The 24,763-nt window shown below is 37.8% G+C and overlaps 1 long non-coding RNA gene across 1 annotated transcript in view; it reads left to right on the top strand.

Annotated features, from left to right (window-relative positions):
* LOC114817874 overlaps positions 1-20,100 on the top strand; it is a 65,002-nt gene extending 44,902 nt beyond the window's left edge. Inside the window, exons 2-4 of the long non-coding RNA XR_003765735.2 lie at positions 8,092-8,280; positions 16,149-16,245; positions 20,018-20,100. This is a non-coding gene — a long non-coding RNA (uncharacterized LOC114817874). The remainder of the gene's footprint in view (positions 1-8,091; positions 8,281-16,148; positions 16,246-20,017) is intronic.
* The last annotated feature ends 4,663 nt before the right edge of the window (positions 20,101-24,763 follow it).

Here is a 24,763-nt window from a genome sequence, read left to right on the forward strand (position 1 = left end):
GAGCTCTCCTTTTCCCTTTGCTCCCTCTACCTACTCTATCACGCCCTTCACCTCTCCTCAGCCAAACCCTCTTCTCCCCCCTTTCCCTCTGCTCCTCCCCCTCTCCCTTCCCATCCCCTCAGCACTGTATTCTTCCGCTCAACTGTATATATCTTCATTACCCAATTTATTTTGTTAATGAGATGTACATCACCTTGATTCTATTTATTTGCTATTGTTTTAATGAGATGTTCTTTCCCTTGATTCTATTTATTGTTATTGTTCTTGTCTGTCTCCCCCGATTAGACTGTAAACCCGTCAAAGGACAGGGACTGTCTCTATCTGTTGCCGATTTGTACATTCCAAGCGCTTAGTACAGTGCTCTGCACATAAGCGCTCAATAAATACGAATGAATGAATGAAAGAAAGAGATCACAATAAAACAGTTGGTAGTCACATTCCCTGCCCATAAGGAGCTTACACATATGAATAAAATTGCTGTGGGCCTGAGGGAGAGGTGAATAAAGCATAATGATGATGGTACTTGTTAAACGCTTACTATGTGTCAAGCACCGTTCTCAGCACTGGGGTAGATAAAAGATAATCAGGTTGGGCACAGTCCCATGGGGCTCACAATCTTAAACCACATTTTACAGATGAGGTAACGGAGACACAGAGGAGTTAAGTGAATTGCCCAAGATCACCCAGCAGCCAAGTGGCAGAGCTGGGATTAGAACCCAGGCCTTCTTACTCCTAGTCCTGTACTTTACCCACTAGACCATAGGCTTCAGAGTCAGAAGAACCTGGATTCTATTCCCTCTCCACCCCTTGTCTGCTCTGTTACCTTGGTCAACTCACTTAACTTCTCTGTGCCTCAGTTACCTCATCTGCAAAATGGGGATTGAGGCTGTGAGCCCCATGTGGGACATGGACTGTGTCCAACCTTATTACCTTGTCTCTACCCCAGAGTTTAGAATAGTGCCTGGCACATAGTAAGCACATAACAAATACCCTTTAAAAAAAAATGTGCATGGATGACACAGAAGGGAATGGGAGACCTATCACATAACCTCCTTAACACCCTGAACCTTTCTCTCTCCATTCTCCACTTTTCACAAACAAATTACAAGATGAAACATTTCCTTTTTTAGCATAAAAGTTTTCCATTATGAAATCTAGAAGCACATGGACATCAGTACTAAAAGGATGCAGCAAGTGCTCAAGCTAGAAAAACTTACCACATGGCAGCACTTCACAGTTTGTTGAAAAGCCCGAGGACAATTGTCAGGTCATTAGCCAGGACTGAACTGCCAGGTTCAAAGCTTTGAAAAAGCACTAATGGGAGGGGGTCAGCTGTTATTCATCAGAATGAGTAATTGGGATTCAACTGTATGAAAGTAAAGGAAGAGAGCCAATTGACTTCTGTGGGGAATTTCATAAAAGACTCCAGCTAAATAAGAATTTAGTGGCTGGGAAAAATGTGTTCAGAAACTGCCAGATGCCTAAAGAGATTCAGATATGTTATACTAAGTGGGATGAAATGACTAAAAGCCATAGACCTGAGTCACTGAGGGAAACATTATACTTGCAATACTATAAAAATGCATTGCAGGAATTCTGTCTTTTCATTACATGTAGTACAAAGCTGGACTTTTCCTTCCTATGAGTACTCTTAATTGTAGGAAAATCAGAGAAGCAGCATGGCTCAGAGAAGCAGCGTGGCTCAGTGGAAAGAGCAAGGGGCTTGGGAGTCATAGGTCATGAGTTCGAATCCCTGATCTGCCACTTGTCAGCTATGTGACTGTGGGCAAGTCACTTGACTTCTCTGTGCCTCAGTTCCCTCATCTGTAAAATGGGGATTAACTGTGAGCCTCACATGGGACAACCTGATTACCCTGTATCTCTACCAGCCCTTAGAACAGTGCTTGGCACATAGTAAGCGCTTAACAAATACCAACATTATTATTAAAATGCATCCTTAGCTGTTTTGCAGTTGGCTAACAGAAAACAGATCTTAATGAAATGAGCATGCAACTTTGTAATGGCATCAGAATAATTCTGCAAGTCTTTTTCAATGCATATTTGATTGGACAAGATAGGCCTTACGTGATTCCCCAAAGTGGGTCAGAATGTCTTTTTTTAATGTCCTGAATACATAGCCACTGGACCAGTGTCATCAGTTGTGTTATGGTAGAAAAGGCAGATGACGAAAAAACAAGGAATGGTCTCCCATGCAATAAGTAGAGTTGGCCTCAACTTCAATGTTTTGTTTATTTGTGGGGGTTTTGGAAAATTACTCTTCTTACCCCCAAAATGCAAGAATTTTGGACTTGAGGAGGAACCAGAGAATTTACTTAGGGAAAAAAATGGTGATGTTCCATATTTTGGATATTAAATTTGAAAGAGGCAGATGGAGAAGCTGCAGGTAAACTCTAATTGTCATTAATTATGTATATCTGTTGGAATTCAACAGCTGGTACATTATAAATGTTATTAGCCTTATTAAGCACATATATAGCACTTTACTTTCAAGGTGCTTTATAGTGTGTAGTTATTGGCCATAATAGTCTTGTGGAATGGATTAAAATGATCATATCCATTTTCCGGATGAGGAAACTGTTCTATGAAAGGTCTTCTGAGGGAATAAGGACTGATTCCAATACCTGTTAGTAATATGAAGTGTGTGCTGATTAAAATGTTCTTAATTCATGATATTCTTGCAACCTCTTTCTGAATTTAGTAGAGGACAAAAGCAGAGTTTGCTATTTTGATTTGAGATTACTCATCCTGCATTCTGAAATGGAGTTTTACAATTATTCAGCTTTTAAAAATGTGATACACTTGGTGCCTATCCGGTCTTTTTAAATTAAAAGAGCTAGTCTACTTAGTTTCTTGAACAAGTCCTTTTGCTTAAAAAATCCCCAATGGGGTTTTGTACACTTATTAAGATTTACATAATTTCCTTGTCAACAATAATTTTTGTAAAAATGGAACAGTGATAAATGTGTCTGGCCAAAAACTTAACACACTACCATCTTCAAAGCTTTGTGTTTTAACTTGCAGGTATTATTTCATTTCTCAGCTAAGGAAAGCTGCTATGTGATGTTCTTCATTGTTCTCTGGACAAAAAAAAAAACCCTCAGACTACATTGAGGTAGATGAGATCATTCTTAAAGGAACCTTTATTATTGAAAAGTGGTATAATCTACACAACCATATTTGAATACAGTTTTAGAATATGGGAACAAAAGAAAATCAACACTGGCGCGTTTTTTAGGAGGGAAGCAATGAAATACATGTCAAAGAGGTAGAGAGGTAGATCTAGACATGTGGTACTCCTCCTGTAAGGCATGGAAGTTTGCTTCTCAGTCCAACAGACCCTAAAAGCAGTTTAGACCTTGAACTGTAGTTGCATAATAATTATTAATAATTATGATATTTGTTAAATGCTTATTATTTGCCAAGCACTGCATAGGAGAATGATAAAATGTTTCTATTTTTACAGTCCGAATGAACACTTGTTCATTTGGAATTTGGAACAAAGAGCATTTTCTTGACAAGGGGCAAATAAGTTTTCCTTTACACCACAAAGGAAAATAAAGAAACAAAGGCATTAATGAGTTACAACTTCAAAAATGATACTGCAGATGAAGTAAAGTACTTAATTCCTGACATCATGGATATAATAAAAACGTTTGACATATTTGTGAAACATTTAGGTCAATGTTTTACTAAGAAGCTTACCACAGTTGCAGGGTATGTTTCAATGATGTTAGCCATAATAACTTGTTTCCTTGCAAGCAGTGATTTCCCTTTTTTTCTGTGAAGCTAGGCAAAACCACTAAAAACACAGCTGGCTGTGTGAAGAGAAGAAACTGTAATTAATGAACCTAGAAATGTATTTTGGATAATTTCTGATTTCAGTAAGATTTGCAATTCTACGAAACATTCCCATCACAATTTTTTACGTCAAAATAGGTCAGCCAACTACCGTTTTTCTTGCCTAAATTAGTAGGTCTAAACTCTGCATGAATTTATGGCAATTCCATCAGACCTTTTATATGAATCATTTTGCTCAACCCATCATTAAAATACACAGAGCAGGGTTTAGAGCACTCTGTAGATAAAACAAAAATACAGTAACAATTACAAAACAACTTTGAGGATTTTCATAAACTCAAGAGACTAGTAACCCAAGTTGCAGAAATTTTGGGTATTGCTTAGTTAGGCATCCATTCTAACCTATTTTGGTCTGATCCATTGAGAAATAGTTACATAGAATGTGACTATGAATGAACTGTATTCTAATGGTTCTTCTAATTAAATGCCTAGGAGATACTATTAGGACTCATTTACTTCCTTAAATTTACTTCCCTCCTGTTCCTTATATGTAGAGAAAAGCTCATTTACTTATGCTTAATTGCATTTTATTAACCAAGGCAATACATCAAAGAAGACATTTCTATCTGAGCTAACTTCATGTCTAAGATAAGCTTGTCCTCATGATTTTGTTAGTAAAGCCACCATGAGGTAAAATGGTAATTTTACTATTCTGTTTTGTAATAGTGGAATTGGGAATTGGGAAAAAAAATCATCATTTTCCCATGAATCTATTTTACTCCCACTACAGAAAGATTATTTAAATGATTATCTTTTCATTCATTCATTCAGTCGTATTTATTGAGTGTTTACTATGTGCAGAGGACTGTACTAAGCACTTGGAATGTACAATTCGGCAACAGAAGAGACAGTCCTTGCCCAACAACGGGCTCACAGTCTTAACGGGGGAGACAGTCAACAAAACAAAACATGTAGTCAGGCATCAATACCATCAAGATAAATAGAATCATATATATATACACATCATTTAAAAAAAATAGAGTAAGTGCTGTAGGGAGGGGAAGGGGGAAGAGCAGAGGGCTGGAGAAGGGAGAATGGGGAGGGGAGGAGGAGCAGAGGGAAAGGGAGGGCTCAGTTTAGGAAGGCCTCCTGGAGGAGGTGAGCTCTCAGGAGGGCTTTGAAGTGGGGAAGAGAGTTTGTAAGGTGGATGTGAGGAGGGAGGGCATTCCAGGACAGCGGGAGGACGTGGGCCAGGGGTTCGACAGCGGGACCAACGAGAATGAGGGACCATGAGGAGGTTAGTGGCAGAGGAGTGTAGTGTACGGCATGGGCTGTAGAAGAAGAGAAGGGAGGTGATGGGGCCAGGGGGCCAGTGATAGAGAACTTTGGAGCCAAGAGTGAGGAGTTTTTGTTTCATGTGAAGGTTGATAGGTAGCCACTGGAGATTTTTGAGGAGGGGAGTGGCATGCCCAGACCGTTTCTGTAGAAAGATAATCCGAGCAGCAGAATGAAGAATAGACTGGAGTGGGGAGAGACAGGAGGATGGGAGATCAGAGAGGAGTGTGATGCAATAATAATATGAGAGATTGTACCAGCAAATTAGCAGTTTGGATGGAGAGGAAAGGGAGGATCTTGGCAATGTTGTGAAGGTGAGAACGGCAGGTTTGGGTGACGGATTGGATACCACCATCAAGTTGTTAATAGGTAATGTCTCCTGAATCTGAAATAAATATGAACTTAGAATAAGGACCACACCTAATCTAATAAATGATAGAAAGCAAAGAGCAAAAGCACAAGCATGAATGGCTCAAATGGTTGACATTTTTATCGGACTCAGGATTGGGGCAGAAAGAGGAGGCATTATCTGATTGAAAGCAAGCCTCAAATTTTCTTTTAAAAATTTGAAGACCTATGTTTTCACACATTGATTACATCATTCTTGTGCCTACTATACAATGGTTGAGATGATTTAATTAGAGTTACTCTGAACTGCCACATGCTAAATTGAGTACATAATGATTTCTCAGGAAAACAATGCCAATTAGTAACTCATGTTGCTTGCTGCAACTGCACCAGTACAATGCTAATGAGAGCCCCAATTCATCTATCACCATGGAACCAAAATCATACTGCCTCTTCTTTCCGTTATTTAAAAGGAGATATAAAAAATGTTCAAACATGATGCTTCCATCTTCCATAGTTTGACAGCTCAACTAAGTTTAAAAAGTTGCCTTGAAAATATTTTTATAATATCATTTAGTTTCAATGCTTAGAACTGGAGACATTTAAAATATATCACACTGTGGAAGAAAACAAAGTGTGAATCTAAGAAGAGACAATAAAATTCAACTTGAGCAAAGATAATTCACTGGTTTTGAGAAAGAGGCAAGCAATTTGTTCATATATTTATGTATTTTGCTGGTGACACTGAAAGTGATTGTATGTCTCATTGGCAAAGTTGCTCAGAGTTAAAAAGGCAAATTCCTGAATGTCAGATTACAAATGAGCTTGTGATTGTCATTGTTCACTATAATTTCAGGTAACTTAGCATTGGGGAAGTGCAAAGTACCTGAACCAAAAATAGGTATGTAATGAATGAGTCTCACTTGAAGGGAAAGAAGCAAAAATCTATAGCCACCTTAGAGATTGGATAAAGAAAAAAAACACCTATAGGAAAGCATTTAAAGGAATGTGCTCATTTCATGGAACATTTGGAATTTTTCCTTTATGCATGGTGTTATGTTTCAGATTCCCACCTGAGAAATACTGTTCTGAGAATGGAGCTAAACACTTGGGAGAGTACCATACAACAGAGTTGGTAGAAATGTTCCTTGCCCTCAAGGAGCTTACCAGTACTGCAGGAAAAGGAGAATCACAAAATATAATGCCCAGGGTACAGATGGGGCTTACCAGAATTTATCAAATCATTCTTCTAGACTGCAATCTCTTTGCGATGAGGGAATGTGTCTACCAACTCTGTTATACTGTACTCTCCCAAGTGCTTAATACTGTGCTCTGCACATAGTAAACATTCAATCAAATAACTGATTGATTCTTAGAGAAAGCTGGTTCCTCAGTTAACTGTGCTGAGCATGGGGTGGGGTTCTACATTCAATCAAATAACTGATTGATTCTTAGAGAAAGCTGGTTCTTCAGTTAACTGTGCTGAGCATGGGGTGGGGTTCTACTCAGGGAGAGCTTGAAATTAAGTTGAGTGTCCTGCATTGTACTGTGTTTTGCTAAACTGGCTGTTCCACTGAGATTGAACAAAAGAAGTTCCATATTGAATGCATTTTTCTCTACTTAAACTACACCTGGGGTAAAAGGACAGTAAGGTGATCTAGACCCTTTTCCTCCAAGGAAAGCCTTAAGGTAGCCATGGAGCCATGTGACTCAGTGACTTTAAATATTTTTCTTTAAATATCATTTTTGTTTGCAATTCCTACAGCTGTGCCATCCAGTTTGTACTGTTTATTAGCTCCTGTTCGGGGAACTGGGTCCAGCCATGTTACTGCTGCCTTCCCAGAGCTAGCAAATGAATCCTAACTGAAACTTTTAACCCTACACTTTTTTTAGGCTTCTGTAAATACAGGATGACTTACCGTAGACCTAGTGTGTTGTTACAGTGCTAACTGGTCCTGATTTCAGTCTCGTGAAACAAAAAGCTTCGGAGTAGAACATTTTCTTAATCAGAAAATAAACTTATTTTCTTTCCAAAGTTCTTTGGAATCTTCTTGGCTTCCAACCCCTGCTGCCATCACTATAGATATATGAAGAATGTTCAACAAGGACAGATTTATATCACAGAAGACTGGACGAAGAGTGTTTTTATGGAAACTTCTCAATTCTGTAACTCCCTATCTTGCTCTAATAAAGCTTGACTTGTGGCTTCCTCAGTAAAAAAGGCACCAATTGAGTGCATAATATCATACAGTGTATATTTGATATAAATTCTTCTCAGCTTTTCTTTCTGGAATGGATTTGACTTGGGGTGTGGATTTTTCTACACAATCTCTAAACCTGTAGATGGTGGATGTATATTTATTGAAATAAGAAGTATAATTATCAAAGAAAAAGAAAGACTTCTGTCTGTTTTAATTTACTTAGATTCATCATGCTGCATTCATTCAGTCTCCCTGGGACTCTGATGAGGGATTCATTTTAGAAAAAGGGGTACTTAAAGTAAACACATTAGCACCATTTGATTTAAATGTTTACTAATCCATTTTAATACAAATTAATAATACAAAGTACATAAATCTTTCTTAACAGGACAATTCAAACTACTATTCATATCTCTCCAGCTAACAATGATTAATTTGCTTATGGGTGAGTGTACTGGGAAATTCAGCTGAGAGTGAATACTATGGAGAAGCTGGAAAAACAAAGCAATTCACAACATGCAGGGGGTAATGGTACCACAGCAGTGAATGTGACAAAGTTAATCTTCTAAATCTACAGGTGAGACCTTGATGTATTACACTGTATGCTCATTATAACCAAACACAACTGCATGGTCAAGTATTACAATAAAATCACCTACTGAGGAGTGCATTCACCTCCCTCAGCACTCTTTCCACTCTTCTAACCCCAACGCCCAAGGAACACTTCCACCTTAACACCAATTACGGTGCTAGATAGGTTTGCATCAGAACAAAAATCAAGAACATGGGAATAGCCCAATAAAAAATAAAAATCAGGGCAGATAAGATGGCAAAGAAAAAGTTGGACTCTAGGTATAGAAATGGGACAAACAGGGAAAAAGAAAGGACAATAGGCAAAAATGAATTGGATGACAGTGGATTGTGTAGAAAATCATAGAATCAAAAACTCAGAGATAATTAAATGTGCATTTGAAAGCAAGAAGATTTTGAAAACTAAATTATCCAGACTGCCAGGAAAATTGTCCAATTTAACATGGAGCAGAAAGATTTGGCAAAAGGTTATTTCTACACTGTCAGAGTAAAATATATCATCTGAAAACCCTTACAAAATTTAGTACTTCCCCAGGAGATTGTTTGACAAAAATCCAAGGAATACAGCACTTTGGAAAATAGTTATCATGCCTACTATAAAGAATCATATTCTCCACGGACTACTTTTTTGTGTGACTAATACTCTAACCAGGTAGAAAACTTGAGTCCCTTCTTGGGATGCTGCCTATGATCAATCCTCTTTTCACTAATATGAACCCAAATTGTTGTGAGAATTTATTGTCATGATTGTACACTGAACTCAATCTTAAATCTAGAATTTGCTACAATTTATTATCATGAACACTATCCTGAAGTTTTCAGGATAGCAGCTAGAGCAAAGTCCTTTATAAGCCACATTCAAAAAGAAGTGGATGACAAGAGTACTGCATTTTAAAATAGCTTGTAGCAAAGGCACAGCATACTATGAAACTATTTGCAATTTACTTTTCATGTCATAACATCTTGTGGATGCACTGCACTTTTATTTGGGCCCCTGATTCCTTTTTAAGAAATGGAGGTTTATTCAAAATTTGGCAGACATCAACATTCCTCCTTTTAAAGTCTCTTTAATTAGCAACTATTTCTAAATGACTTGCCATGACTAGCTCCTTGCAATTTAATTCCCCCAAATCCTCCATAGACTGATTCCGATTCCTAAGCTATCCCAACAATCAATACCATTTTTCAGAGCCCTTTGAATTGAGTGTAAGATTAATCAATTCCAGACCATCCATAGATATTGCTGCTCCCATCCACAACAAGAGCCCCCCTAAAGACAGGGATCACGACTGCTTGTATCATGCTCCCCTAAGTGCTTACTAGAATGCTCTCCCCACAGTAAGCACTTTATAAACACCACTGATTTTAAAGATAAAGGTTTTTGTAAACATGTGAAATGATCACATCCCTCTATTGGTGGTTGTGAGTGCTCAAGCAGCCCAGAAATATGCTGAACACTCCTGAGTATTGACTGAAATAGACAATTTGAAAAGGTGGTTTGGATGCTTGTTCTCTTTAAATGTATTCACCAATTTTCAGGTGAAATGACTTCCCCTATCTCTAATTTATTTTAATGTATTTTGCCTTTTTATTTTAATGAAGATTATAAGTTCCTTGTGGGTAGGGATTGCCTCTACCAACTCTATTGTGTTGAACATTCCCACATTCTATTGTACAGTGCTCTCCTCATGATAACTGCTCAATAAATATCACTGATTGATTGACTACTCTGTTTTACACTGTTTTTTCAAACCCTGGATAAAGCACAGTCTCTATGTTGCTATTATTCTGCAAACTATAGGTACTTTGCCTTACCTTGATAGTGTACCACAAATAATTGAAACTTACCTGAGGAACTCAACTCAAAACCAGCAAAGACTATTGGAAAGCAATAATGAAGCTTGGAGCAACGGCCTCAATGACCAGTGCTTTCTGAGGCAGTTGGTCACTCTCTCCATACAGAAGATCTCCCTGAACAACAAAGTACGAAAACTGAATTTCACAAGCTAAGAGAGACACGTCTGAGCAGCATACTGATTCTTATAATGTAATTCAAATTGGTCATACTTCATTATCAGATAATAGTGAATTGAGCTATATGGATATTAAAATTCTTGCGAAACTCTACAACATGGAACATTTGTGTTGTTATATTCACTTGGTCTGACACTGTCTTAGGCACAGTGTGGCCTGGTAGAAAAAGAATGTGCCTGAGAGTCAGAGGACCTGGGTTCTAATCCTAGCTCCATCACTTGCCTACTGCATGACCTTGGACAAGTTAACTACTCTGTGCCTCAGTTTCCTCATCTGTAAAATGGAAAGTCAATATCTGTTCTCCCTCCCCCTTAGACTGCGAGCTCCATGTGGGATTGGGACTGTGTCCGACCTGATTATCTTCTACGTAAGCCAGCATTTAGTCCCGAACTTGGCACATAGAAAGTCCTTTTAATAATACCATAAGTATTATTGTTGCACATATATGTACACACAAACCATGTCTTCTGAAACAATTGGGTGCTGTAGCCAACACTATTGTGTGGGGTTAAACCTACTTTTAAAATTACATTAAATTGGAAATAAGCAAGAAATGGTTTATTGTCACTATTTCTAAATTCTCAGGTTGCCCCCCTCTTCCTGGATATTTACTCGTGCTGAAAAATAGGAACAAGATTACTCTTCATCATAAATGCTTAATGTTTTTTGAGGGTTTTATATTTAATAGGCAGGAGATTGCAAACACCTAGGTGTTTCCTTTACATATTATCTGTTCTCAATACTATTAATGATCCTAGTTCTTGACATAAAATAATCCAAATGCATAATTTTCCATACTTTCAGTGCAGTCATACTTTGCATATAGAGTTGCCACATACAGCTCTCAGAATAACGTGTTGTCTCTACTGCCAAATTGTACATTCCACATGCTTAGTACAGTGCTCTGCACTAGTAAGTGCTCAATAAATACTATTGAATGAATGAATGAATGTGGAATCAAAATCATCTGGTGAAGCAGTTAATTTTCTTCCTGTTCAAAACATTTTTGTAGTAGAAGTGTAATGTCCTCAATTAATCTATTATCTAACAACATATTTGCCTCTATATACTTCAGCCTATAGGTTAGTGCACATACAGAATGTGTCCTTAATAAGAATTCCCAGCTTTATCAATTCTCACCCTTCTACAGGACTCCTCCCAGAATGATTCTTTCATCATTCTCTTTCTTTTTTGTTGGTATTTGTTAAGCGCTTACTATGTGCAGAGCACTGTTCTAAGCGCTGGGGTAGACACAGGGGAATCAGATTGTCCCATGTGGAGCTCACAGTCTTCATCCCCATTTTACAGATGAGGTAAATGAGGCCCAGAGAAGTTAAGTGACTTGCCCACAGTCACACAGCTGACAAGTGGCAGAGCTGGGATTCGAACTCATGACCTCTGACTCCAAAGCCCAGGCTCCTTTTTTTCCAAATGAACATTTGAAGGATTTATAGTAAATTAATATATACCATCAGGGATACTTCAAATGGCACAAGTGTTTTCTTGTCTGCTGTATTACCGCCAAGCTACTCAGTTTAGCTTCAAGGCTCTCTGACATACACCACTTATGAGACAGCATTCTTATAGCAGCAGGGTACCTCTTGTGGTAGGTCTTAACCTATATGGGCAAGAAGTTCTAGAACACAGCCATTTGCCAGATTTCCAAGTACAAATTGTAGAGTTACAGATGTTTTGCCAGTAGGGTATGGAAAAATAGAAGCCACATACAAAAGGGGGGCTAAAGCATAACATTTTTTCATAGTTTAAAGAGTTAAAAAGAAAATTCTATCTTGAAAGCTTACATGTGGCTAAACATATGATTTAGTAAGTGGAGATTGTGGAATTTGAATGATGCAGTAGAATCACTAGTTTAAAAACAGAGTTTATAAATGAACAACAACCAAACCAAAGTATTGAGCTTTAAAAAAAGCAAATAACGCTACTACTACTGCTACTACTACTACTAATAACAACAATAATAATTGTGGTATTTGTACTTACTATGCATAAAGCACTGTACTAAGTGCTGGGATAGATATAAGATAATCAGGTCCCACTAGGGGCTCACTCTCTGAATTGGAGGGAATACAAATATCGAATTCTCATTTTGTAGATGAGGAAACAGGCACAGAGCAGGTAAGACCTTGCTCATTATCATACAGCAGGCAAACGGAGGAGCTGGGATTAGGACCCAGATCACCTGATTCCCTCTCCAGTGTTTTTTCCATGAGATTACACCATTTCTCTAAGTCTGTTTTGAAAAATATATTTGACATGGGCCTCTTGATAAATCAGTCGATAGTATTGACTGGGTGCTTATTATGTGCAGAGCACTGTATCAAGCGCTTTGAGAGTACTGTAGGGTTGGTAGATATGATCCCTGCCTTCCAGAAATTTATAATCTAGTGGAGGAGGCAGACAAGTCTTCAAAGAGGATGTCTGCCTCTGCTAGCATGAATGCTGAGGAATATTGTCCTTTTTGTGCTCATGCACTGTTTTAGTTGCATTTGATCAAAGGGAATTATGGTCTTGGGTGAGGGCAATGCCACCATACCATTTCAGGAACTTTATTTGTTCAGAGGAAAGACTCTTTTTCTAGAGCTAGCTAAATGACTGCCTATCTTTAAGGCTTATTCCAAATGCAAAGGGAAATATAGGACTGAATAATTATTGACCCATTTTGCACTATGATACAAAGGAATTGAATGTTTTAATGTTCTCACTCTTAATGCCAAAACCCCTATGCATCTCCATTAATGTTCAGTGATTTTAGGTAGTAAGGAATAAAAGTAGGAAGTAAAATTGGGAAAATAAAGAAAAAAACACCCAATGACCTGAATTTAAATCACAAAGATAAAATTTTAATAGTTTTTTTAAAGTGGTCTTATTCAATCTCAATACCCCAAATTTGAAAGATAATTAATCCATTTCAACTATTCATACTTCTCCATAACCCAGTTTTGAACAGCTCCCATAAGAAATATTAACTCTCATTATTATTGAAAATCGCATATCTGTAAATTAACCCATTGATTTGCTAATTACACACTTTACCTTGGGGAAATTGTACTGTATGTTTCAGCAGAGAATAAAAAAAACTGTTTTGAATTTGTGGACCTACTCAGTGAATGGTGGGAAGCAAGTTTGGTAGAGATATGTTATTATCAGTTGAGGTTATTAACAAAAATCATAGTAAGATTGTCATTTCATGCAGAGCAGTGTAGAATAATCTTGGTTTAAAACAGTAAATGGCATTGAAATAATATAGAAATCCCTCTGACTTACAACTATTGCCAAAATAAGAAACTCAGAAAATGTAATACTTAATATTAGCAATATTTGTTTTGGGATTCCATTTTTTGAGCCTAATAATCCCTTTAACCTAGACTTATAACAAAAGTCTTTAGAAATTTAAGCTAATTTTAAATTCACTATTAGTCTCAAAATTGAAAGCTTTAATGTTGGAATTAATAACTCTCAATCCCACTGAGAAGAATTTTCTTCTAAAAGGCTGAACTGCTTCCATTTAGGGAATACTTAAATTGTGTTCTAATAAGTTAACATTTCAAAAACAGAACTTGGAAGTAAATTATGATTTCAAAGTACACTAAGGACATTTTTTAAATTGTCTAAGGTACAAATGGTATGCATATAAACTCTACAATGCAATTTCAAAATTGTGCAGTTACAAATGCAAATTTCAAATTGTTCAATCTGGAAGGGTAATTGATTAAGACTTGAGAAAATTACCTCCCTTCCCCACCAAAAAAAAAGGAGTATGCACAGTCTCCAACAACAATGTTTGAAGACGTGCAAACCTGAACGTACAATACAAAACTAGTAACCAAAATGGTTCCCTCTAAGGGTCGCACCTAGTGAGTTTCCAGTACTCTACCAGTCTGGACTATGGGAGGGAGAGTCAAGCAGAGGCATATCCATTCAATTCTTAGCATGGGCAGTGGCTAGCAAGTGGAAGGGAATCTGCTACAAGTCAAAACTTAACTGTGCTGGACAGCAGCAGCTGCATGAGAGAGAGTTGAGGGCGGAGACTGCGTGGAAGGAAGCAGTGGTAAACCACTTCCATATTTTTACCAAGAAAACTTTTTGGATACTCTACCAGAGCAATTGCAGATGGAGGTTAGGTGTTCTGGGAGAGAGGTGTCCAGGGCATCACTATGGGTTCCAGACAATTTGAGAGCACAAGACAAGAGAACTAAAATGGACTTAGTAATGTTCTAGAATTGTGAAGAAAAAAGAAAGGAAGCATACTTCGTTAATCTGCTTCCTCTGAGGGAGACAATGAAGGAAATATAATCCAGCAAATAATTTAGCATTTTAATTCAGTTAATGACTCAAGTAATTGGTCTCCCACCACTTACCTTGCTAAGAAACATGATGATTTTTCCTGGTATTTACTGTGATTTCCATTAATTAATTAAAACCCATTTTTCCAGGTTTTCTCATAGATTAATTATATTTAATGCCTCTTTGGACTACTCTAAAACTACTCTCCCTTATCTGTGCTTATGCTGTTGAAATGCAGCCTATTTTAATCACTATGATAAATTCCTTAAATCTAGTCTCATAAGTAAATCTCTATGACATCTAATCATTTTTGTGCCTGGGTTCTCCTAAGTACCTCCTATTTGTAAACACCCTTTGGAAACTCAGGTAACCAGCACTGAATGCAATGTTCTTTATGTAATCTCACTAATTCATTAAAAGGAAAAATTAGTTGTTTGCTACAGAACTATGACCTGTAAAGAAAAATGGATGAAAACTTCAAAAGAGGCAAAATGATAATGGGAAAAATTTATGGGGCAAAGTGAAGGGAGATGGAGAGAAGAGAGAGAGAGAGACTTGATGAGTGGGGGGGGGGGGGGGGCGTGAGGTGAACAGTGAGGGTAGGGAGTGAATGATGGAAATTGGGAAGATGTCTTAGAGGAAGGAACCTTGGAGAAAGAGAGTAGTGAAAGAGATGGTGAGAAGGTAGAGAGGTGGTGTGATGCAAGAGAGAATAGAGTAAGTTAACAGCAAAATCTTTTCTTCCAAAGTCTTTCTCTGTGCTAATATCCTTAAAATATTCCAGTCTGTGACACCCTTGACTCCTCACTTTCCTAAACCTCTCACATTCAGTCAACTACAGAATCCTGCCAGTTCTTCCTCCATAACATTCCATGTTGAATGGGGTCTTTGCCTGACCCGATTAATTTGTATCTACCTCAGTTCTTGGAAGAGTGCTTTGCACATAAGTGCTTAAAAATACCATTATTACTACTTTTAAAAATTCTTATTGTTAGAGAAATTCAAGGTAAAATTTAGACTTCATTGCAATGTTACCTTATCTGATATTTAAGAAAAATAGAATGGATTCATACATTAACTCTAAATCTAAGCAGTTTTCATTCTTGCCTTTCTGAGTAAAATATTCTGACTGCTTCTAACTGTTAATCACATCATAGAGTAACCCCATCCCCACACCTTCTTTTTCCTAAAGAAAGTAGTAGACTTTGAGCCCTTTGAGTCTGCTAATTCAGATTCTGCCATATGAGCAAGTTTGAAACACTAAGGAGTTCATACTTAGTCCTTTGAAGGCCTGTGGACTTGAACTAGTTCAATAATAGTCAGCTTACTGTGGGCTGTCTGGGGAACCCATTTAGCAAGTGAAAAGCCGAGGAGAAGACAGCAGATTCATTTGTATGCAAGAACCAGTGCAAATAGTGTAAAGTGTATAGTGAAACCAGAAAAACTGCAAAGCAGCTGGATACAAGGTCACTTCCTTTCACCTTCTTTACTTGTTTCATCTTCATTTTCTTTCAGAAGGAAGAAATTCCTTTTTCACAAAGTTCATTGCCTAAACAATGGAAAAAAATAAGATGGAGTCTACTGGATTCTACAAAAGGAACATGTTAGTCAGGTAAGGTCACAAGTTGATTTAGACCAGATCTCTCCCATACCCTCCAGGGTGATTTCAAATATGCTGAGGATTGACTTTCTGCCTATAGAGTGCAAAGTTCCACCATTTAGGGGCAGAATTCAGCTGTACTTGTGGGCTGGCCTAGGTAGGTTTTTTCAGATTTTTACTGAGGCTGAGAATTGTGCTGAAAGTCTTCCCAGTTTTATTTCTCCTTTCCCTATCTTATTCACACCAACTTCCCATTTATCAGTTTCAGTCTACCTAATCACTTAAATACTCATGTGACACATATATACACACCTTTACTTTACCCATTATTTAGGCACAAACTAGTGTTCAATTTTCCTTCTTCCATGTATAAGAATGATTGCCATTATTATGACGATGATGGCATTTAAAGTACTTACTGTATGGTAAACACTGGAGATAATATAAGGGTATCAAATGGGACATAGTCCCTGGACTACACGTGGCTCACAATCCAATTTATCCCTTTTCACATATGACGAAACTGAGGCCCAGAGAATTTGATGAACATGCTTCTCCCAGTGGAGAAACTGACTCTTCTACCTCTCTGGCTGCTAATTCTCAGTCACTTTCACAGGCTCCTCCTCTGTCTCCCTCCCCCTAACTGTGGGTTTCCCTCAAGGTTCAGTTCTGGATTCCCATCTATTCTCCATCTTCGCTCATTCCCTTGGAGAACTCATTCACTCACATGGCTTCAACTACCTCCTCTATGAGGATGGTACCCAAATTTACATCTCCAGTACTGACCTCTCTCCCTCTCTGCAGTCTCACATGTCCTCCTGCCTTCAAGACATCTCTACTTGTATGTCCCCCATCACCTCAAATTTAGCATCTAAATCAGCTTTGGCATTATCCTTGAGTCCTCTCTTTCATTCAGTGGATATATTCAATCTATCACAAACTCCTGTCAGTTCTACCTTCACAGCATCATTAAAATCTGCCCTTTCCTCTCCATCCAAACTGCTACCATGTTAATATAATCATTCATCCTACCCTTCCTGGATTACCACATCAGCCTCCTTGCTGATCTCCCAGCCTCCTGTCTTTCCCCACTCCAGTCCATACTTCACTCGGCTGCCGGGATCATTTTTCTACAAAATGCTTAGGACATTTCCCCACGCCTCAAGAAACTCCAGTGATTGTCCATACACCTCCACATCAAACAAAAACTCCTTAGCATTGGCTTTGAAACATTCAATGACCTTGCCCCCTCTTACTTCACCTCGGTACTCTCTTATTACAACCCAGCCAACACACTTGCTTCTCCAATGTTAACCTTCTCACTGAAATTCTATCACATCTATTTTCCTGCCAACCTTTCAACCCCATCCTGCCTTCTGGCCAGGAACACCCTCCCTCCTAATCTCTGACAGAAAATTACTCTCCCCCCATTCAGAGCCTTATTGAAGGCACAACTCCTCTAAGAGACCTTCCCTGAATAAGCCCTCCTTTCCTCTTTTCCCTCTCCCTTCTGCATAACCCTGACTTGTTCCTTTTATTCGTTCCCCTCACCCCAAAGCACTTATGTACATATCTGTAATTTATTTATTTTTATTAATAATAATAATAATCATAGTGGTATTTATTAAGTGCTTACTATGTGCAAAGCACTGTTCTAAGCGCCGGGGGGATACAAGGTGATCAGGTTGTCCCATGTGGGGCTCACATTTTTAATCCCCATTTTACAGAGGAGGTAACTGAGGTACAGAGAAGTTAAGTGTCTTGCCCAAAGTCACACAGCTGGCAAGCTGCAGAGCCGGGATTAGAACCCATGACCTCTGAGTCCCAAGCCCGGGTTCTTTTCACTGAGCCATGCTGCTTCTCTATCATGTCTTCTTTTATAACCTCTGTCACCCCCTCTAGACTGTAAGCTCATTGTGGCAGGGAATGTGTCGGCTTATTGATGTATTGTACTCAACCAAGCACTTGGTGCAGTGTTCTACTTACAAAAAGGGCTCAATAAATATGATTGAATGACGTGTCCTGGGTCCCAGTGTCTGTTCTTTCCACTAGGCAACAATGTCTACTATCTGTAAGTTATATTATCATCTCTCACCCTTGCTAAATGGTAAACTCCTTGAGGGAAAGGATTGTGTCTACTAATTCTATTTTACTCCAAACACAATATAGTGATGTCAAAACAGTACAAACTCAATAAATACTTCTGATTGATTAATTAAGATAAGCCTACAAACATATTCATTTCAAGTGGCTTACACAGGCCATGAAGTCAGATAGACCTGGATTCTAACCCAGCTCTGCAACCTGTCTGTTGGGTGACCTTAGATAAGTCATTTAACTTATCTATGCCTCAATTCTCTCATTTGGAAAATTGGGATTAAGTCTGTTAGCCCCATCTGGGACATGGACTAGGTCCACCTTGAGTAACTTGTATCTACTCCAGCATTTAGTACAATGCCTGGTACATAGTAAGAACTTAACAAATACCATTAAAAAATAGTGACTATGAAAAGTAGTTGACAGATTCACTATATTTGGCTTGTCAGAACAATTAAATCAAAACTTTGAAATAATAATAATGATAATGATCATGGTACTTGTTAAGAACTTACTGTGTGCCTAGCACCATACAAACCACTGGGGTACATACAAGTTAATTATTATGTCAAACACAGTTCCTGTGCCACTTGGGGGAACAGGTATTGAATCCCCATTTTACAGATAAGGAAGCTGAGGTACAGAGAAATTAAGTGATTTTCCCAAGGCCACACACTAGGAAAGTTGTACAGCAGGGGTTACAGGCCCTAGTCCTATGACTTCCAGGCCCTAGCTGTTCCCATTAGATCATACTGCTTCTCCTAAGCATGACCTAGAAGAAAGACCATGAGTCTGGGAATCAGAGGACCTGGATCTAACCCCAGCTCTTCTACATGCCTGCTGCATGTCCTTGGGCAAGTCACTTCATTTCTTTGTGCCTGAGTTACCTCATCTGTAAAATGCGGATTCAACACCTGTTCCCCATCCTACTTATATTGTGAGCTCTGTGTGCTACAGGGCCTGTGTCTGATATGATTATCTGTCTTCCCTATTACTTAGAACAGTGTTTGACACATAGTAAGGGCTTAACAAATGCCACTATTATTATTATTATTATTATTAGTGGAAAGAGCACAAGTTTGGGAGTCAGAGGACCTGGGCTGTAATCCCAGTTTTGCCAGTTGCTTGCTGTGTGACCATGGACAAGTCATTTAACTTCTCTGTGCCTCAGTTTTCTCAACTGTAAATGGGGATTCAATACCTGTTCTCCCTCCTGCTTAGACTGTGATCCCCATGTGGGAAAGGGGATCTTTCTGTCTGTCTAATTAACTTGTACCTACCCCAGTACTTATTACAATGTTTGACAAACAGTAAGCACTTAACAAATGCCATAAAAATGAAAAAGCATTAAAAATAATAAAAATATAACAAATGTTAAGAATGTTGCTTTGTTATGAGAAATAAATGTATGTGATAAGTAAATAAATGAAATAAGGTTAAAGGCTAAAAACTGGAGTTAGATTTTCAGGTGGATGCCAATAAGACAAACATTCATTCATTTAATCGTATTTTATTGAGCACTTATTGGGTGCAGAGCACTAATGTAAGCTCTTGGGAGAGTACAATATAACAATAAAGAGATATGTTCCCCGCAAGTGGATTGACAGTATGCCCAATTCTATATTTTCAAATAAAAAGACATTTGCAGGTATGAGTAAAAATGTATTGTTTTGCTAATATTTTACAGACCAATGCATCCTCAATGGCACTCCCTCATTGTTACTGCGGACACGCTAATGTTAACCAGCCTGATCTTTTCTTAGTTCAACAGGTGAGATTTAAATGTTCTTAGATAACCTGGTGAACATTCCAATTAGATTTAAGTTATTGGTTAAATTTTGGTTATTTGGCATAATAATTAGTGTTTTCTAGAATTTCCATACTGGTGTGATTACTGTTGAAGATTTAAACAATGGAACCCAGTAATGAGAATGAAGGCATTTAGGAGAGTTTCATGGTCAGTTCTGCCTTCATGTCTATTGGTTCTTAATGAATGAATGGTAAAGGGTGTATAGAAACTTGGAAATAGTAGCCCCAGAAAATACTTTGATCTAAAATAAAATAGACAAAGATAAACTACAGACAATATTTATAACCCTTTCAAAAGCCCTATGAGTGTAACCGTCATTTAAGCTATTGAAGAAAGGATAAATGTTACTCTTGGACAAACATGTGGGCAAGCCACCAGCTAAATGTAGTTCAACAATCTAATATCATAGATTGTCTTAGAAAACCAACATGGTACTGGAATATATTATAATATATTCATATATATTAAGACAAGAAGTAATTCTTTCAATATCATCTTTATGAATAATAATGATTATTACAATATTTATCAAAGGGCTATACATATATTTATACCTTATATATATATTAGGTGCGATGCAGTCTTCTATGCACTGGAATAGACACAAAGACATTCAGTTTAAAACAGTTGGTTTTCTGTGATGAGAGTCAGAGAAATTGAAATAGCTCTAAGTTGCTTCAATCACAGTACATTAGCTGCTTTGAATAGTTGCAGTGTTAAATGGCAATTATGTTAGGTATTTTCAGAGAGTGATAAGGAACTTTTTTTTTACCACTCCCACATTAAAAATTACAATCTTTCTGTAGTGTCGCTCTCCACTTTCAAACATTTGCTTAGGCCTATATACTGATTCTCAGTCAGTGTATCTGTGGGGTGCACATTTGTGAAGAAAATGGTTTTAACTTTACTGTGCCCATATAATTATAATTAGCTTTTCACATGAAAAGCCCTAAATATGATGCATATGGCTCTACTGTCTACTCCCACGCCTGTGCCCATGATAGTAGTCAATGTTCACAAATGTGTGCGATGAGAATCTAAAGCATCTGTCAGATGTTCCAGATTTTAGTTAAGCTCAGATTCAAAAGATCAAGTGCATAGTGAAGTGAGGGTTATGCAATCTTTAAACAATATTGCTAGACTTCTTTGAACTCTGACATACAACTAGACTATTATCAAATCAAAGAGATGCACAATGTTCATCAAACCGCATCTTAACGTTACAATAAAGACATGTTGACTGATACTCCCAACGGTTGGAAGGACAACTAAATCCTTCATATCCCTTGTTAAGGTAGACTAATAACTAATAACTATTTTCAGGCTGGCTATTCTCTAATCTGATAAATTAAAAATCAAATACATAGCTCCTGGTTAGTCTTTCCATCAATGATATCTTATTGTCAGCCACTGATCATCACAATTATTTCTATTAAATATGAAAATTGTGTTCAGTTATAGAATCTTACATTTTATTTTCTATGCTGTTGTATGGCTTAGGCTCTTTTATGCTCCAGGCATTTTAACAAAATTAAGTACTAAAATATTACACAAGTTTGTGCTGAAATAATTTGTTCAGAGTCATGTCTCTTCTCTCTCTCCTTCATCCTCTTTACTCCCGCTGATGTGGATCAAATATATGTCAAGACATCTTCAAAGGCTCATCAGTGTCAAACTATCAGTCTTATGGAGGATATCCCATAAATTGCAGTGTTAGACTTAGGCTACCACACTGCTAGATTACCAGAAAAGCTTTGTTTGCCCACTAAATCAACCTAGACATTTGCCATTTTTTATGGTGCTGCCTGATAATTTCTTGCTGAAGGACCAAACTTCCACATTTATACAATGGCATCTCTGGCTTGCCTACCCTAAGCACAGGCATGTATGTCCTAGCCACCTGCCCCATCGACTCACTGGTCAATCAATTAAATCAATGGCATTTGTTGAGCACTTAACTGTGTGCCAAGCACTGTAGAAACCAGAACTCATGAAAACTTTTCTAATCTTATACAATTTTGAGGATCTATGTTGAACATAGTCCAAACTCTATGAGGAACTTAATCTTATATTTAAGGGGAACTCCATTCATCCCTCAAATCCTCCAAACCACAAGGAGCAATTTCCATCTTCAAAACCCTCACAGTGTGGTCAAACAGGTGGAACACAGGCCTGGGGATTAGGAGACCTGGGTTCTAATCTCATGCAAACCTGAAGGGTGAGAGGGAATTAAACAAACAGACATTAAAAATCAAGGTCCCACTTTTCTTCATCAATTTTTATAAGCAAAATCTCATTGCAAGGATGATAGGGAAATGCAAAATCTAGAGCTATTTTCAAAGAAAAGTTTATGAGCCTCTCCCTCTAGTTTAAGTCAAACCTCCCTCAAAACCTGAGTCTGGAAAAATGGTAGCCAGTCTAGCCTCTAAGTTTGGCAAATCAGTTGATTTCATTAGTGATTTAGATTCTCTGACAGTCGCTCCTTGGCCAATGTGGATTATACCATCTTTTCCCCTACAGTAATCTTATGCAATGTGAAAGTGGACTGGGTAGCTGCTCTGACTGCAGATAGTTATTTGGAAGCAAGCGTTAAGACCTGAATGGTTGACATCCTCAGAGGAAAAGGTTTTTGGGGGTTTAGTACCAGAGAGACTCCAGAGAGAAAGTACTCCTAACTGCAAGACTCCAACCCCCCTCCCAAACCACTCACCAGCCTGATGCCATTCTCTCTTTTACCAGATCGAGGCACAGCCCTTGTTTGTTCCTCTTGAATTCAGACTACAGGCTCCTCCACCAGCCCCTTGAGCTATGAAGTGCTTAACACAGTGCTTTGCGTCCACTGTTGCTGCTTTACCTGGAGGAAAACAATCAGAGCTGGTTAAGTTGGAAGCAGAATGACCTAGTGGAAATAAAACTGGAAAGATCCAGATTTGAGTCCCAGCTCTGTCACTTGCTTGCAGTGTAACCTTTACCATGTAATATAACTCTGCTGCATCTTTGATTGGTTTCCTTATTTGGTTTGCTTTGGTTTCCTCATTTTTGAAACAGGGAAAGATAGCGACCCACCTCACACATTCCAGGCCTTAGCACAGTGCTTGGCACATAGTAAGCACTTTTTAATTCCATCACTATTATTATTATTATCATTTTTATGCAGTCATTTAATCTTAACACAACCTGGTACTTCCTGATATAATCTCTTTTTTTTTCCCTCCCGCTTTCACCATTTGCAAAATGGTGCCTATCTCTCTGTCCAACCCAATAGACGGTATTAATCAGATGATATTTCTTTAAAGACTTAGGACTGTAGTTCAAGTTCCTTAAGTGCTCAAAAAATATAGCTATTACTACTAATAATAATAATAATGATGATGTTTGTTAAGTGCTTACTATGTGTCAAGCACTGTTCTAAGCATTGGGGGAGATACAAGCTCATCAGGTTGGTTACAATCCATGTCCCACATGGGGTTCACTGCATTAATCTCAAATTTACAAATGAGGTAACTGAAGCACAGAGAAGTTACGTGAAATGCCCAAGGTCACACAGCTGACAAATGTTGGAGCTGGGATTGGAACCCAAGTTCTTCTGATTCCCAGTCTCATGCTCTATCCTCTAGACCATGCTGCTAGAGGATGCTAGAGGATGCTGCTGCTATTTTCAACGGTTGGTGAAAATAAGCAATTTATGAACAATGATATTGAAGGCTTATATCACAATCATGGTAATGAAAGACCTGAAGCTATTCTAAACTACCCGTGAAACCATCAAGGACCAAAAGATTAAAAAAGTGATAGAATCAACACTGAAAAAAAAATGCTAGACTCAATCTCAAGAAAATTTTCTTGATGGGAGAAATGACTCCCCAGATAATCATGAGAACTATTGTATGTGTCAACATTTGGCTAATTCATAATGACTCGATTGAACCTCAGGAAGCAGCCACCACAAAATCAATGATAAAAGGAAGCTTGAAAGAATCTGGGTAACCAAATATATCTAGTCAATATCCAGATTTCATAGTGGTGGCATTAGGATATTATATTGCTTAGAGAGATATAGCTAAATAGAAACTCAATCTTCATCCCGTCTGAGGTGAGATCTCTTCTTTCTCAGAGTTTAATTGCTTTTATTAAACTCATTTGGTAGACTTAGTTTTAGGAAGTTGTATTTAGGTAGTTGTAGCTTAAGAAAGAAACTCAAATCTAATGTCAGTGACTTAGAAAATAATTATAATTTATTCATACTAAAAAAGGAAAATGAATTTCTAGAACATTTAAAAAATTAACTTTGGAATTGTTATAAATGTAATTTCTAGTTTAAAGAGATTAAACAAGAGTTCAAGTCTCTCAAAGTAAACAAAAAATCTTGCCAAATTTAGCATGTATTACTTGAATTATCACATGCTACTTTTTGATTCATATCTTTACTTTCGTATTTAATCAAAATTCCACTCCTATGCATTCCATTTTAAAATACACTTTCCAAAACTATTTATGAAAATATAGTGTAATTTTACAACCACCACTTCAAGTCTGAAGCATTTTCTCCTTTTTTGAGTTAGTCGTATGCAGATTTACATTCAGAAAATTAATTAACTGTAAATCTGAAAGACAGCTTGAGAA

This window comes from Ornithorhynchus anatinus, chromosome 17 (genome assembly GCF_004115215.2).
Source record: "Ornithorhynchus anatinus isolate Pmale09 chromosome 17, mOrnAna1.pri.v4, whole genome shotgun sequence".
NCBI classification, from domain to species: Eukaryota; Metazoa; Chordata; class Mammalia; order Monotremata; family Ornithorhynchidae; genus Ornithorhynchus; species Ornithorhynchus anatinus.